Raw genomic sequence first — 16,408 nt, 5'->3', positions numbered from 1 at the left:
CAGGTGCTGTAAGCTTTTGGGTTTTCATTCCTACTTATATAATGTATGGGCGATTTGATTTGCTGATCTTTAAATAGTCCTCTCTTTGCAGTATCCTTCGCTTGCGACCGTAACAACCTGGCTATGCCTGATCTCGTCTGCTCTCGGAAGCTAAGCAGGTTTGGTCCTGTATAATGTACCGACGATTAGATTGGCTGATCTTTAAATAGCTCTCTCTTTGCAGCAGTCTTCGCTTATGGCCATACCACCCTGGCTATGCCAGATCATGTCTGAGCTCGGAAGCTAAGCAGGTTTGGGCCTGGTTAGTAATTGGATGGGAGACCCCCTGGTAATACCAGTTGCTTTAGGATTTTTGGAAATTTTTCACAAATTATATAATAATCTTGCAAGAAAAAAAGAAAGGAGTCAATGCCCCATATCTGAATCTTAGCAGGTATGGGCCTGGTTAGTAATTGGATGGGAGACACTGTGGTAATACCAGTTGCTTTAAGATTTTTGGAAATTTTTCACAAATTATATAATAATCTTGAAAAAAAAAAAAAAAAGTCAATGCCCGATCTCTGAATAATAGCAGGTTTTGCCTGGTTAGTACTTGGATGGAAGACGGCCGGGAAATACCAGTTGCTGTAATATTTTTGGCAATTTTTACTAATTACATAATAATCTTGCAAAAAAAAAAAAAAAAAAAAAGAGTAAATGCCCAATCTTTGAATCTTAGGAGGTATGGACCTGTTTAGTGCTTGGATGGGAGACCGCCTCGGAATACCATTTGCTGTAATATTTTTGGAAATTTGTACTAATTATATAATTATCTTGAAACAAAAAGAGTCAATGCCCAATCTTTGAATCTTAGCAGCTATGGACCTGTTTAGTGTTTGGATGGGAGACCGCCTCGGAAAACCAGGTGCTCTAATATTATTGGAAATTTATTACTAATTATATAATAATCTTAAAAAAAAAAAAAAAAAAAAAAAAAAAAAAAAAGAGTCAATGCCCGATCTCTTAATCTTAGCAGGTATTGGCCTGGTTAGTGCTTGGATGGGAGACCGCCTGGGAATACCAGGTGCTTTAAGCTTTAGGGTTTTCTTTCCTACTTATATAATGTACCGGCGATTAGATTGGCTGATCTTTAAATAGCTCTCTCTTTGCAGCAGTCTTCGCTTATGGCCATACCACCCTGGCTATGCCAGATCATGTCTGAGCTCGAAAGCTAAGCAGGTTTGGGCCTGGTTAGTAATTGGATGGGAGACCCCCTGGTAATACCAGTTGCTTTAAGATTTTTGTAAATTTTTCACAAATTATATAATAATCTTGAAAAAAAAAAGAGTCAATGCCCATTCTTTGAATCTTAGCAGTCATGGACCTGTGTAGTGTTTGGATGGGAGACCCCCTGGTAATACCAGGTGCTCTAATATTATTGGAAATTTATTACTAATTATATAATAATCTTAAAAAAAGAGCCAATGCCCGATCTCTTAATCTTAGCAGGTATTGGCCTGGTTAGTGCTTGGATGGGAGACCGCCTGGGAATACCAGGTGCTTTAAGCTTTAGGGTTTTCTTTCCTACTTATATAATGTACCGGCGATTTGATTGGCTGATCTTTAAATAGTCCTCTCTTTGCAGTATCCTTCGCTTGTGACCGTAACAACCTGGCTATGCCTGATCTCGTCTGCTCTCGGAAGCTAAGCAGGTTTGGTCCTGTATAATGTACCGGCGATTAGATTGGCTGATCTTTAAATAGCTCTCTCTCTGCAGCAGTCTTCGCTTATGGCCATTCCACCCTGGCTATGCCAGATCATGTCTGAGCTCGGAAGCTAAGCAGGTTTCGGCATGGTTAGTAATTGGATGGGAGACCCCCTGGTAATACCAGTTGCTTTAAGATTTTTGTAAATTTTTCACAAATTATATAATAATCTTGAAAAAAAAAGAGTCAATGCCCATTCTTTGAATCTTAGCAGTCATGGACCTGTGTAGTGTTTGGATGGGAGACCCCCTGGTAATACCAGGTGCTCTAATATTATTGGAAATTTATTACTAATTATATAATAATCTTAAAAAAAAGAGCCAATGCCCGATCTCTTAATCTTAGCAGGTATTGGCCTGGTTAGTGCTTGGATGGGAGACCGCCTCGGAATACCAGGTGCTGTAAGCTTTTGGGTTTTCATTCCTACTTATATAATGTATGGGCGATTTGATTGGCTGATCTTTAAATAGTCCTCTCTTTGCAGTATCCTTCGCTTGCGACCGTAACAACCTGGCTATGCCTGATCTCGTCTGCTCTCGGAAGCTAAGCAGGTTTGGTCCTGTATAATGTACCGGCGATTAGATTGGCTGATCTTTAAATAGCTCTCTCTCTGCAGCAGTCTTCGATTATGGCCATTCCACCCTGGCTATGCCAGATCATGTCTGAGCTCGGAAGCTAAGCAGGTTTCGGCCTGGTTACTAATTGGATGGGAGACCCCCTGGTAATACCATTTGCTTTAAGATTTTGGGAAATTTTTCACAAATTATATAATAATCTTGCAAGAAAAAAAGAAAGGAGTCAATGCCCCATATCTGAATCTTAGCAGGTATGAGCCTGGTTAGTAATTGGATGGGAGACACTGTGGTAATACCAGTTGCTTTAAGATTTTTGGAAATTTTTCACAAATTATATAATAATCTTGAAAAAAAAAAAAAAAAGTCAATGCCTGATCTCTGAATAATAGCAGGTTTTGCCTGGTTAGTACTTGGATGGAAGACGGCCGGGAAATACCAGTTGCTGTAATATTTTTGGCAATTTTTACTAATTACATAATAATCTTGCAAAAAAAAAAAAAAAAAAATAGAGTAAATGCCCAATCTATGAATCTTAGGTGTTATGGACCTGTTTAGTGCTTGGATGGGAGACCGCCTCGGAAAACCAGGTGCTCTAATATTATTGGAAATGTATTACTAATTATATAATAATCTTAAAAAAAAAGAGTCAATGCCCGATCTCTTAATCTTTGCAGGTATGGGCCTGGTTAGTAATTGGATGGGAGACCGCCTGGGAATACCAGGTGCTTTAAGCTTTAGGGTTTTCTTTCCTACTTATATAATGTACCGGCGATTAGATTGACTGATCTTTAAATAGCTCTCTCTTTGCAGCAGTCTTCGCTTATGGCCATACCACCCTGGCTATGCCAGATCATGTCTGAGCTCGGAAGCTAAGCAGGTTTGGGCCTGGTTAGTAAATGGATGGGAGACCCCCTGGTAATACCAGTTGCTTTAAGATTTTTGTAAATTTTTCACAAATTATATAATAATCTTGAAAAAAAAAAGAGTCAATGCCCATTCTTTGAATCTTAGCAGTCATGGACCTGTGTAGTGTTTGGATGGGAGACCCCCTGGTAATACCAGGTGCTCTAATATTATTGGAAATTTATTACTAATTATATAATAATCTTAAAAAAAAAGAGCCAATGCCCGATCTCTTAATCTTAGCAGGTATTGGCCTGGTTAGTGCTTGGATGGGAGACCGCCTGGGAATACCAGGTGCTGTAAGCTTTTGGGTTTTCATTCCTACTTATATAATGTATGGGCGATTTGATTTGCTGATCTTTAAATAGTCCTCTCTTTGCAGTATCCTTCGCTTGCGACCGTAACAACCTGGCTATGCCTGATCTCGTCTGCTCTCGGAAGCTAAGCAGGTTTGGTCCTGTATAATGTACCGACGATTAGATTGGCTGATCTTTAAATAGCTCTCTCTTTGCAGCAGTCTTCGCTTATGGCCATACCACCCTGGCTATGCCAGATCATGTCTGAGCTCGGAAGCTAAGCAGGTTTGGGCCTGGTTAGTAATTGGATGGGAGACCCCCTGGTAATACCAGTTGCTTTAGGATTTTTGGAAATTTTTCACAAATTATATAATAATCTTGCAAGAAAAAAAGAAAGGAGTCAATGCCCCATATCTGAATCTTAGCAGGTATGGGCCTGGTTAGTAATTGGATGGGAGACACTGTGGTAATACCAGTTGCTTTAAGATTTTTGGAAATTTTTCACAAATTATATAATAATCTTGAAAAAAAAAAAAAAAAGTCAATGCCCGATCTCTGAATAATAGCAGGTTTTGCCTGGTTAGTACTTGGATGGAAGACGGCCGGGAAATACCAGTTGCTGTAATATTTTTGGCAATTTTTACTAATTACATAATAATCTTGCAAAAAAAAAAAAAAAAAAAAAGAGTAAATGCCCAATCTTTGAATCTTAGGAGGTATGGACCTGTTTAGTGCTTGGATGGGAGACCGCCTCGGAATACCATTTGCTGTAATATTTTTGGAAATTTGTACTAATTATATAATTATCTTGAAACAAAAAGAGTCAATGCCCAATCTTTGAATCTTAGCAGCTATGGACCTGTTTAGTGTTTGGATGGGAGACCGCCTCGGAAAACCAGGTGCTCTAATATTATTGGAAATTTATTACTAATTATATAATAATCTTAAAAAAAAAAAAAAAAAAAAAAAAAAAAAAAAAGAGTCAATGCCCGATCTCTTAATCTTAGCAGGTATTGGCCTGGTTAGTGCTTGGATGGGAGACCGCCTGGGAATACCAGGTGCTTTAAGCTTTAGGGTTTTCTTTCCTACTTATATAATGTACCGGCGATTAGATTGGCTGATCTTTAAATAGCTCTCTCTTTGCAGCAGTCTTCGCTTATGGCCATACCACCCTGGCTATGCCAGATCATGTCTGAGCTCGAAAGCTAAGCAGGTTTGGGCCTGGTTAGTAATTGGATGGGAGACCCCCTGGTAATACCAGTTGCTTTAAGATTTTTGTAAATTTTTCACAAATTATATAATAATCTTGAAAAAAAAAAGAGTCAATGCCCATTCTTTGAATCTTAGCAGTCATGGACCTGTGTAGTGTTTGGATGGGAGACCCCCTGGTAATACCAGGTGCTCTAATATTATTGGAAATTTATTACTAATTATATAATAATCTTAAAAAAAGAGCCAATGCCCGATCTCTTAATCTTAGCAGGTATTGGCCTGGTTAGTGCTTGGATGGGAGACCGCCTGGGAATACCAGGTGCTTTAAGCTTTAGGGTTTTCTTTCCTACTTATATAATGTACCGGCGATTTGATTGGCTGATCTTTAAATAGTCCTCTCTTTGCAGTATCCTTCGCTTGTGACCGTAACAACCTGGCTATGCCTGATCTCGTCTGCTCTCGGAAGCTAAGCAGGTTTGGTCCTGTATAATGTACCGGCGATTAGATTGGCTGATCTTTAAATAGCTCTCTCTCTGCAGCAGTCTTCGCTTATGGCCATTCCACCCTGGCTATGCCAGATCATGTCTGAGCTCGGAAGCTAAGCAGGTTTCGGCATGGTTAGTAATTGGATGGGAGACCCCCTGGTAATACCAGTTGCTTTAAGATTTTTGTAAATTTTTCACAAATTATATAATAATCTTGAAAAAAAAAGAGTCAATGCCCATTCTTTGAATCTTAGCAGTCATGGACCTGTGTAGTGTTTGGATGGGAGACCCCCTGGTAATACCAGGTGCTCTAATATTATTGGAAATTTATTACTAATTATATAATAATCTTAAAAAAAAGAGCCAATGCCCGATCTCTTAATCTTAGCAGGTATTGGCCTGGTTAGTGCTTGGATGGGAGACCGCCTCGGAATACCAGGTGCTGTAAGCTTTTGGGTTTTCATTCCTACTTATATAATGTATGGGCGATTTGATTGGCTGATCTTTAAATAGTCCTCTCTTTGCAGTATCCTTCGCTTGCGACCGTAACAACCTGGCTATGCCTGATCTCGTCTGCTCTCGGAAGCTAAGCAGGTTTGGTCCTGTATAATGTACCGGCGATTAGATTGGCTGATCTTTAAATAGCTCTCTCTCTGCAGCAGTCTTCGATTATGGCCATTCCACCCTGGCTATGCCAGATCATGTCTGAGCTCGGAAGCTAAGCAGGTTTCGGCCTGGTTACTAATTGGATGGGAGACCCCCTGGTAATACCATTTGCTTTAAGATTTTGGGAAATTTTTCACAAATTATATAATAATCTTGCAAGAAAAAAAGAAAGGAGTCAATGCCCCATATCTGAATCTTAGCAGGTATGAGCCTGGTTAGTAATTGGATGGGAGACACTGTGGTAATACCAGTTGCTTTAAGATTTTTGGAAATTTTTCACAAATTATATAATAATCTTGAAAAAAAAAAAAAAAAGTCAATGCCTGATCTCTGAATAATAGCAGGTTTTGCCTGGTTAGTACTTGGATGGAAGACGGCCGGGAAATACCAGTTGCTGTAATATTTTTGGCAATTTTTACTAATTACATAATAATCTTGCAAAAAAAAAAAAAAAAAAAATAGAGTAAATGCCCAATCTATGAATCTTAGGTGTTATGGACCTGTTTAGTGCTTGGATGGGAGACCGCCTCGGAAAACCAGGTGCTCTAATATTATTGGAAATGTATTACTAATTATATAATAATCTTAAAAAAAAAGAGTCAATGCCCGATCTCTTAATCTTAGCAGGTATTGGCCTGGTTAGTGCTTGGATGGGAGACCGCCTGGGAATACCAGGTGCTTTAAGCTTTAGGGTTTTCTTTCCTACTTATATAATGTACCGGCGATTAGATTGGCTGATCTTTAAATAGCTCTCTCTTTGCAGCAGTCTTCGCTTATGGCCATACCACCCTGGCTATGCCAGATCATGTCTGAGCTCGAAAGCTAAGCAGGTTTGGGCCTGGTTAGTAATTGGATGGGAGACCCCCTGGTAATTCCAGTTGCTTTAAGATTTTTGTAAATTTTTCACAAATTATATAATAATCTTGAAAAAAAAAAGAGTCAATGCCCATTCTTTGAATCTTAGCAGTCATGGACCTGTGTAGTGTTTGGATGGGAGACCCCCTGGTAATACCAGGTGCTCTAATATTATTGGAAATTTATTACTAATTATATAATAATCTTAAAAAAAGAGCCAATGCCCGATCTCTTAATCTTAGCAGGTATTGGCCTGGTTAGTGCTTGGATGGGAGACCGCCTGGGAATACCAGGTGCTTTAAGCTTTAGGGTTTTCTTTCCTACTTATATAATGTACCGGCGATTTGATTGGCTGATCTTTAAATAGTCCTCTCTTTGCAGTATCCTTCGCTTGTGACCGTAACAACCTGGCTATGCCTGATCTCGTCTGCTCTCGGAAGCTAAGCAGGTTTGGTCCTGTATAATGTACCGGCGATTAGATTGGCTGATCTTTAAATAGCTCTCTCTCTGCAGCAGTCTTCGCTTATGGCCATTCCACCCTGGCTATGCCAGATCATGTCTGAGCTCGGAAGCTAAGCAGGTTTCGGCATGGTTAGTAATTGGATGGGAGACCCCCTGGTAATACCAGTTGCTTTAAGATTTTTGTAAATTTTTCACAAATTATATAATAATCTTGAAAAAAAAAGAGTCAATGCCCATTCTTTGAATCTTAGCAGTCATGGACCTGTGTAGTGTTTGGATGGGAGACCCCCTGGTAATACCAGGTGCTCTAATATTATTGGAAATTTATTACTAATTATATAATAATCTTAAAAAAAAGAGCCAATGCCCGATCTCTTAATCTTAGCAGGTATTGGCCTGGTTAGTGCTTGGATGGGAGACCGCCTCGGAATACCAGGTGCTGTAAGCTTTTGGGTTTTCATTCCTACTTATATAATGTATGGGCGATTTGATTGGCTGATCTTTAAATAGTCCTCTCTTTGCAGTATCCTTCGCTTGCGACCGTAACAACCTGGCTATGCCTGATCTCGTCTGCTCTCGGAAGCTAAGCAGGTTTGGTCCTGTATAATGTACCGGCGATTAGATTGGCTGATCTTTAAATAGCTCTCTCTCTGCAGCAGTCTTCGATTATGGCCATTCCACCCTGGCTATGCCAGATCATGTCTGAGCTCGGAAGCTAAGCAGGTTTCGGCCTGGTTACTAATTGGATGGGAGACCCCCTGGTAATACCATTTGCTTTAAGATTTTGGGAAATTTTTCACAAATTATATAATAATCTTGCAAGAAAAAAAGAAAGGAGTCAATGCCCCATATCTGAATCTTAGCAGGTATGAGCCTGGTTAGTAATTGGATGGGAGACACTGTGGTAATACCAGTTGCTTTAAGATTTTTGGAAATTTTTCACAAATTATATAATAATCTTGAAAAAAAAAAAAAAAAAGTCAATGCCTGATCTCTGAATAATAGCAGGTTTTGCCTGGTTAGTACTTGGATGGAAGACGGCCGGGAAATACCAGTTGCTGTAATATTTTTGGCAATTTTTACTAATTACATAATAATCTTGCAAAAAAAAAAAAAAAAAAATAGAGTAAATGCCCAATCTATGAATCTTAGGTGTTATGGACCTGTTTAGTGCTTGGATGGGAGACCGCCTCGGAAAACCAGGTGCTCTAATATTATTGGAAATGTATTACTAATTATATAATAATCTTAAAAAAAAAGAGTCAATGCCCGATCTCTTAATCTTTGCAGGTATGGGCCTGGTTAGTAATTGGATGGGAGACCGCCTGGGAATACCAGGTGCTTTAAGCTTTAGGGTTTTCTTTCCTACTTATATAATGTACCGGCGATTAGATTGACTGATCTTTAAATAGCTCTCTCTTTGCAGCAGTCTTCGCTTATGGCCATACCACCCTGGCTATGCCAGATCATGTCTGAGCTCGGAAGCTAAGCAGGTTTGGGCCTGGTTAGTAATTGGATGGGAGACCCCCTGGTAATACCAGTTGCTTTAAGATTTTTGTAAATTTTTCACAAATTATATAATAATCTTGAAAAAAAAAAGAGTCAATGCCCATTCTTTGAATCTTAGCAGTCATGGACCTGTGTAGTGTTTGGATGGGAGACCCCCTGGTAATACCAGGTGCTCTAATATTATTGGAAATTTATTACTAATTATATAATAATCTTAAAAAAAAAGAGCCAATGCCCGATCTCTTAATCTTAGCAGGTATTGGCCTGGTTAGTGCTTGGATGGGAGACCGCCTGGGAATACCAGGTGCTGTAAGCTTTTGGGTTTTCATTCCTACTTATATAATGTATGGGCGATTTGATTTGCTGATCTTTAAATAGTCCTCTCTTTGCAGTATCCTTCGCTTGCGACCGTAACAACCTGGCTATGCCTGATCTCGTCTGCTCTCGGAAGCTAAGCAGGTTTGGTCCTGTATAATGTACCGGCGATTAGATTGGCTGATCTTTAAATAGCTCTCTCTTTGCAGCAGTCTTCGCTTATGGCCATACCACCCTGGCTATGCCAGATCATGTCTGAGCTCGGAAGCTAAGCAGGTTTGGGCCTGGTTAGTAATTGGATGGGAGACCCCCTGGTAATACCAGTTGCTTTAGGATTTTTGGAAATTTTTCACAAATTATATAATAATCTTGCAAGAAAAAAAGAAAGGAGTCAATGCCCCATATCTGAATCTTAGCAGGTATGGGCCTGGTTAGTAATTGGATGGGAGACACTGTGGTAATACCAGTTGCTTTAAGATTTTTGGAAATTTTTCACAAATTATATAATAATCTTGAAAAAAAAAAAAAAAAGTCAATGCCCGATCTCTGAATAATAGCAGGTTTTGCCTGGTTAGTACTTGGATGGAAGACGGCCGGGAAATACCAGTTGCTGTAATATTTTTGGCAATTTTTACTAATTACATAATAATCTTGCAAAAAAAAAAAAAAAAAAAAAGAGTAAATGCCCAATCTTTGAATCTTAGGAGGTATGGACCTGTTTAGTGCTTGGATGGGAGACCGCCTCGGAATACCATTTGCTGTAATATTTTTGGAAATTTGTACTAATTATATAATTATCTTGAAACAAAAAGAGTCAATGCCCAATCTTTGAATCTTAGCAGCTATGGACCTGTTTAGTGCTTGGATGGGAGACCGCCTCGGAAAACCAGGTGCTTTAAGCTTTAGGGTTTTCTTTCCTACTTATATAATGTACCGGCGATTAGATTGGCTGATCTTTAAATAGCTCTCTCTTTGCAGCAGTCTTCGCTTATGGCCATACCACCCTGGCTATGCCAGATCATGTCTGAGCTCGAAAGCTAAGCAGGTTTGGGCCTGGTTAGTAATTGGATGGGAGACCCCCTGGTAATACCAGTTGCTTTAAGATTTTTGTAAATTTTTCACAAATTATATAATAATCTTGAAAAAAAAAAGAGTCAATGCCCATTCTTTGAATCTTAGCAGTCATGGACCTGTGTAGTGTTTGGATGGGAGACCCCCTGGTAATACCAGGTGCTCTAATATTATTGGAAATTTATTACTAATTATATAATAATCTTAAAAAAAGAGCCAATTCCCGATCTCTTAATCTTAGCAGGTATTGGCCTGGTTAGTGCTTGGATGGGAGACCGCCTGGGAATACCAGGTGCTTTAAGCTTTAGGGTTTTCTTTCCTACTTATATAATGTACCGGCGATTTGATTGGCTGATCTTTAAATAGTCCTCTCTTTGCAGTATCCTTCGCTTGCGACCGTAACAACCTGGCTATGCCTGATCTCGTCTGCTCTCGGAAGCTAAGCAGGTTTGGTCCTGTATAATGTACCGGCGATTAGATTGGCTGATCTTTAAATAGCTCTCTCTCTGCAGCAGTCTTCGCTTATGGCCATTCCACCCTGGCTATGCCAGATCATGTCTGAGCTCGGAAGCTAAGCAGGTTTCGGCATGGTTAGTAATTGGATGGGAGACCCCCTGGTAATACCAGTTGCTTTAAGATTTTTGTAAATTTTTCACAAATTATATAATAATCTTGAAAAAAAAAGAGTCAATGCCCATTCTTTGAATCTTAGCAGTCATGGACCTGTGTAGTGTTTGGATGGGAGACCCCCTGGTAATACCAGGTGCTCTAATATTATTGGAAATTTATTACTAATTATATAATAATCTTAAAAAAAAAGAGCCAATGCCCGATCTCTTAATCTTAGCAGGTATTGGCCTGGTTAGTGCTTGGATGGGAGACCGCCTCGGAATACCAGGTGCTGTAAGCTTTTGGGTTTTCATTCCTACTTATATAATGTATGGGCGATTTGATTGGCTGATCTTTAAATAGTCCTCTCTTTGCAGTATCCTTCGCTTGCGACCGTAACAACCTGGCTATGCCTGATCTCGTCTGCTCTCGGAAGCTAAGCAGGTTTGGTCCTGTATAATGTACCGGCGATTAGATTGGCTGATCTTTAAATAGCTCTCTCTCTGCAGCAGTCTTCGATTATGGCCATTCCACCCTGGCTATGCCAGATCATGTCTGAGCTCGGAAGCTAAGCAGGTTTCGGCCTGGTTACTAATTGGATGGGAGACCCCCTGGTAATACCATTTGCTTTAAGATTTTGGGAAATTTTTCACAAATTATATAATAATCTTGCAAGAAAAAAAGAAAGGAGTCAATGCCCCATATCTGAATCTTAGCAGGTATGAGCCTGGTTAGTAATTGGATGGGAGACACTGTGGTAATACCAGTTGCTTTAAGATTTTTGGAAATTTTTCACAAATTATATAATAATCTTGAAAAAAAAAAAAAAGTCAATGCATGATCTCTGAATAATAGCAGGTTTTGCCTGGTTAGTACTTGGATGGAAGACGGCCGGGAAATACCAGTTGCTGTAATATTTTTGGCAATTTTTACTAATTACATAATAATCTTGCAAAAAAAAAAAAAAAAAAATAGAGTAAATGCCCAATCTATGAATCTTAGGTGTTATGGACCTGTTTAGTGCTTGGATGGGAGACCGCCTCGGAAAACCAGGTGCTCTAATATTATTGGAAATGTATTACTAATTATATAATAATCTTAAAAAAAAAGAGTCAATGCCCGATCTCTTAATCTTTGCAGGTATGGGCCTGGTTAGTAATTGGATGGGAGACCCCCTGGTAATACCAGTTGCTTTAAGATTTTTGTAAATTTTTCACAAATTATATAATAATCTTGAAAAAAAAAAAGAGTCAATGCCAATTCTTTGAATCTTAGCAGTCATGGACCTGTTTAGTGTCTGGATGGGAGACCGCCTCGGAATACCAGGTGCTCTAATATTATTGGAAATTTATTACTAATTATATAATAATCTTAAAAAAAAAAAAAAAAAAAAAAAGAGTCAATGCCCGATCTCTTAATCTTAGCAGGTATTGGCCTGGTTAGTGCTTGGATGGGAGACCGCCTGGGAATACCAGGTGCTTTAAGCTTTAGGGTTTTCTTTCCTACTTATATAATGTACCGGCGATTAGATTGACTGATCTTTAAATAGCTCTCTCTTTGCAGCAGTCTTCGCTTATGGCCATACCACCCTGGCTATGCCAGATCATGTCTGAGCTCGGAAGCTAAGCAGGTTTGGGCCTGGTTAGTAATTGGATGGGAGACCCCCTGGTAATACCAGTTGCTTTAAGATTTTTGTAAATTTTTCACAAATTATATAATAATCTTGAAAAAAAAAAGAGTCAATGCCCATTCTTTGAATCTTAGCAGTCATGGACCTGTGTAGTGTTTGGATGGGAGACCCCCTGGTAATACCAGGTGCTCTAATATTATTGGAAATTTATTACTAATTATATAATAATCTTAAAAAAAGAGCCAATGCCCGATCTCTTAATCTTAGCAGGTATTGGCCTGGTTAGTGCTTGGATGGGAGACCGCCTCGGAATACCAGGTGCTGTAAGCTTTTGGGTTTTCATTCCTACTTATATAATGTATGGGCGATTTGATTGTCTGATCTTTAAATAGTCCTCTCTTTGCAGTATCCTTCGCTTGCGACCGTAACAACCTGGCTATGCCTGATCTCGTCTGCTCTCGGAAGCTAAGCAGGTTTGGTCCTGTATAATGTACCGGCGATTAGATTGGCTGATCTTTAAATAGCTCTCTCTTTGCAGCAGTCTTCGCTTATGGCCATACCACCCTGGCTATGCCAGATCATGTCTGAGCTCGGAAGCTAAGCAGGTTTGGGCCTGGTTAGTAATTGGATGGGAGACCCCCTGGTAATACCAGTTGCTTTAAGATTTTTGTAAATTTTTCACAAATTATATAATAATCTTGAAAAAAAAAAGAGTCAATGCCCATTCTTTGAATCTTAGCAGTCATGGACCTGTGTAGTGTTTGGATGGGAGACCCCCTGGTAATACCAGGTGCTCTAATATTATTGGAAATTTATTACTAATTATATAATAATCTTAAAAAAAAAGAGCCAATGCCCGATCTCTTAATCTTAGCAGGTATTGGCCTGGTTAGTGCTTGGATGGGAGACCGCCTGGGAATACCAGGTGCTGTAAGCTTTTGGGTTTTCATTCCTACTTATATAATGTATGGGCGATTTGATTTGCTGATCTTTAAATAGTCCTCTCTTTGCAGTATCCTTCGCTTGCGACCATAACAACCTGGCTATGCCTGATCTCGTCTGCTCTCGGAAGCTAAGCAGGTTTGGTCCTGTATAATGTACCGGCGATTAGATTGGCTGATCTTTAAATAGCTCTCTCTTTGCAGCAGTCTTCGCTTATGGCCATACCACCCTGGCTATGCCAGATCATGTCTGAGCTCGGAAGCTAAGCAGGTTTGGGCCTGGTTAGTAATTGGATGGGAGACCCCCTGGTAATACCAGTTGCTTTAGGATTTTTGGAAATTTTTCACAAATTATATAATAATCTTGCAAGAAAAAAAGAAAGGAGTCAATGCCCCATATCTGAATCTTAGCAGGTATGGGCCTGGTTAGTAATTGGATGGGAGACACTGTGGTAATACCAGTTGCTTTAAGATTTTTGGAAATTTTTCACAAATTATATAATAATCTTGAAAAAAAAAAAAAAAAGTCAATGCCCGATCTCTGAATAATAGCAGGTTTTGCCTGGTTAGTACTTGGATGGAAGACGGCCGGGAAATACCAGTTGCTGTAATATTTTTGGCAATTTTTACTAATTACATAATAATCTTGCAAAAAAAAAAAAAAAAAAAAAAGAGTAAATGCCCAATCTTTGAATCTTAGGAGGTATGGACCTGTTTAGTGCTTGGATGGGAGACCGCCTCGGAATACCATTTGCTGTAATATTTTTGGAAATTTGTACTAATTATATAATTATCTTGAAACAAAAAGAGTCAATGCCCAATCTTTGAATCTTAGCAGCTATGGACCTGTTTAGTGCTTGGATGGGAGACCGCCTCGGAAAACCAGGTGCTTTAAGCTTTAGGGTTTTCTTTCCTACTTATATAATGTACCGGCGATTAGATTGGCTGATCTTTAAATAGCTCTCTCTTTGCAGCAGTCTTCGCTTATGGCCATACCACCCTGGCTATGCCAGATCATGTCTGAGCTCGAAAGCTAAGCAGGTTTGGGCCTGGTTAGTAATTGGATGGGAGACCCCCTGGTAATACCAGTTGCTTTAAGATTTTTGTAAATTTTTCACAAATTATATAATAATCTTGAAAAAAAAAAAGAGTCAATGCCCATTCTTTGAATCTTAGCAGTCATGGACCTGTGTAGTGTTTGGATGGGAGACCCCCTGGTAATACCAGGTGCTCTAATATTATTGGAAATTTATTACTAATTATATAATAATCTTAAAAAAAGAGCCAATTCCCGATCTCTTAATCTTAGCAGGTATTGGCCTGGTTAGTGCTTGGATGGGAGACCGCCTGGGAATACCAGGTGCTTTAAGCTTTAGGGTTTTCTTTCCTACTTATATAATGTACCGGCGATTTGATTGGCTGATCTTTAAATAGTCCTCTCTTTGCAGTATCCTTCGCTTGCGACCGTAACAACCTGGCTATGCCTGATCTCGTCTGCTCTCGGAAGCTAAGCAGGTTTGGTCCTGTATAATGTACCGGCGATTAGATTGGCTGATCTTTAAATAGCTCTCTCTCTGCAGCAGTCTTCGCTTATGGCCATTCCACCCTGGCTATGCCAGATCATGTCTGAGCTCGGAAGCTAAGCAGGTTTCGGCATGGTTAGTAATTGGATGGGAGACCCCCTGGTAATACCAGTTGCTTTAAGATTTTTGTAAATTTTTCACAAATTATATAATAATCTTGAAAAAAAAAGAGTCAATGCCCATTCTTTGAATCTTAGCAGTCATGGACCTGTGTAGTGTTTGGATGGGAGACCCCCTGGTAATACCAGGTGCTCTAATATTATTGGAAATTTATTACTAATTATATAATAATCTTAAAAAAAAAGAGCCAATGCCCGATCTCTTAATCTTAGCAGGTATTGGCCTGGTTAGTGCTTGGATGGGAGACCGCCTCGGAATACCAGGTGCTGTAAGCTTTTGGGTTTTCATTCCTACTTATATAATGTATGGGCGATTTGATTGGCTGATCTTTAAATAGTCCTCTCTTTGCAGTATCCTTCGCTTGCGACCGTAACAACCTGGCTATGCCTGATCTCGTCTGCTCTCGGAAGCTAAGCAGGTTTGGTCCTGTATAATGTACCGGCGATTAGATTGGCTGATCTTTAAATAGCTCTCTCTCTGCAGCAGTCTTCGATTATGGCCATTCCACCCTGGCTATGCCAGATCATGTCTGAGCTCGGAAGCTAAGCAGGTTTCGGCCTGGTTACTAATTGGATGGGAGACCCCCTGGTAATACCATTTGCTTTAAGATTTTGGGAAATTTTTCACAAATTATATAATAATCTTGCAAGAAAAAAAGAAAGGAGTCAATGCCCCATATCTGAATCTTAGCAGGTATGAGCCTGGTTAGTAATTGGATGGGAGACACTGTGGTAATACCAGTTGCTTTAAGATTTTTGGAAATTTTTCACAAATAATATAATAATCTTGAAAAAAAAAAAAAAGTCAATGCATGATCTCTGAATAATAGCAGGTTTTGCCTGGTTAGTACTTGGATGGAAGACGGCCGGGAAATACCAGTTGCTGTAATATTTTTGGCAATTTTTACTAATTACATAATAATCTTGCAAAAAAAAAAAAAAAAAAATAGAGTAAATGCCCAATCTATGAATCTTAGGAGGTATGGACCTGTTTAGTGCTTGGATGGGAGACCGCCTCGGAAAACCAGGTGCTCTAATATTATTGGAAATGTATTACTAATTATATAATAATCTTAAAAAAAAAGAGTCAATGCCCGATCTCTTAATCTTAGCAGGTATGGGCCTGGTTAGTAATTGGATGGGAGACCCCCTGGTAATACCAGTTGCTTTAAGATTTTTGTAAATTTTTCACAAATTATATAATAATCTTGAAAAAAAAAAAGAGTCAATGCCCATTCTTTGAATCTTAGCAGTCATGGACCTGTTTAGTGTCTGGATGGGAGACCGCCTCGGAATACCAGGTGCTCTAATATTATTGGAAATTTATTACTAATTATATAATAATCTTAAAAAAAAAAAAAAAAAAAAAAAAGAGTCAATGCCCGATCTCTTAATCTTAGCAGGTATTGGCCTGGTTAGTGCTTGGATGGGA

General features: G+C 39.2%; 13 pseudogenes; all 13 read left to right on the top strand.

Moving 5' to 3' along the window:
* Positions 1-231: 231 nt before the first annotated feature.
* On the top strand, positions 232-350 carry LOC127961350 (uncharacterized; annotated as a pseudogene).
* Positions 351-1,159: 809 nt separating this feature from the next.
* LOC127962107 (uncharacterized) lies at positions 1,160-1,278 on the top strand (annotated as a pseudogene).
* Positions 1,279-3,138: 1,860 nt separating this feature from the next.
* On the top strand, positions 3,139-3,257 carry LOC127962752 (uncharacterized; annotated as a pseudogene).
* Positions 3,258-3,745: 488 nt separating this feature from the next.
* On the top strand, positions 3,746-3,864 carry LOC127961343 (uncharacterized; annotated as a pseudogene).
* Positions 3,865-4,673: 809 nt separating this feature from the next.
* LOC127962103 (uncharacterized) lies at positions 4,674-4,792 on the top strand (annotated as a pseudogene).
* Positions 4,793-6,653: 1,861 nt separating this feature from the next.
* On the top strand, positions 6,654-6,772 carry LOC127962338 (uncharacterized; annotated as a pseudogene).
* Positions 6,773-8,633: 1,861 nt separating this feature from the next.
* On the top strand, positions 8,634-8,752 carry LOC127966161 (uncharacterized; annotated as a pseudogene).
* Positions 8,753-9,240: 488 nt separating this feature from the next.
* Positions 9,241-9,359, top strand: LOC127961337 (uncharacterized; annotated as a pseudogene).
* Positions 9,360-10,009: 650 nt separating this feature from the next.
* Positions 10,010-10,128, top strand: LOC127962102 (uncharacterized; annotated as a pseudogene).
* A 2,146-nt stretch (positions 10,129-12,274) lies between these two features.
* On the top strand, positions 12,275-12,393 carry LOC127966153 (uncharacterized; annotated as a pseudogene).
* A 486-nt stretch (positions 12,394-12,879) lies between these two features.
* On the top strand, positions 12,880-12,998 carry LOC127966148 (uncharacterized; annotated as a pseudogene).
* Positions 12,999-13,486: 488 nt separating this feature from the next.
* On the top strand, positions 13,487-13,605 carry LOC127961333 (uncharacterized; annotated as a pseudogene).
* Positions 13,606-14,256: 651 nt separating this feature from the next.
* LOC127962099 (uncharacterized) lies at positions 14,257-14,375 on the top strand (annotated as a pseudogene).
* Positions 14,376-16,408: the final 2,033 nt, after the last annotated feature.

This window comes from Carassius gibelio, chromosome A3, assembly GCF_023724105.1.
Source record: "Carassius gibelio isolate Cgi1373 ecotype wild population from Czech Republic chromosome A3, carGib1.2-hapl.c, whole genome shotgun sequence".
NCBI classification, from domain to species: Eukaryota; Metazoa; Chordata; class Actinopteri; order Cypriniformes; family Cyprinidae; genus Carassius; species Carassius gibelio.
This window is presented reverse-complemented; position numbering and strand designations above follow the sequence as displayed.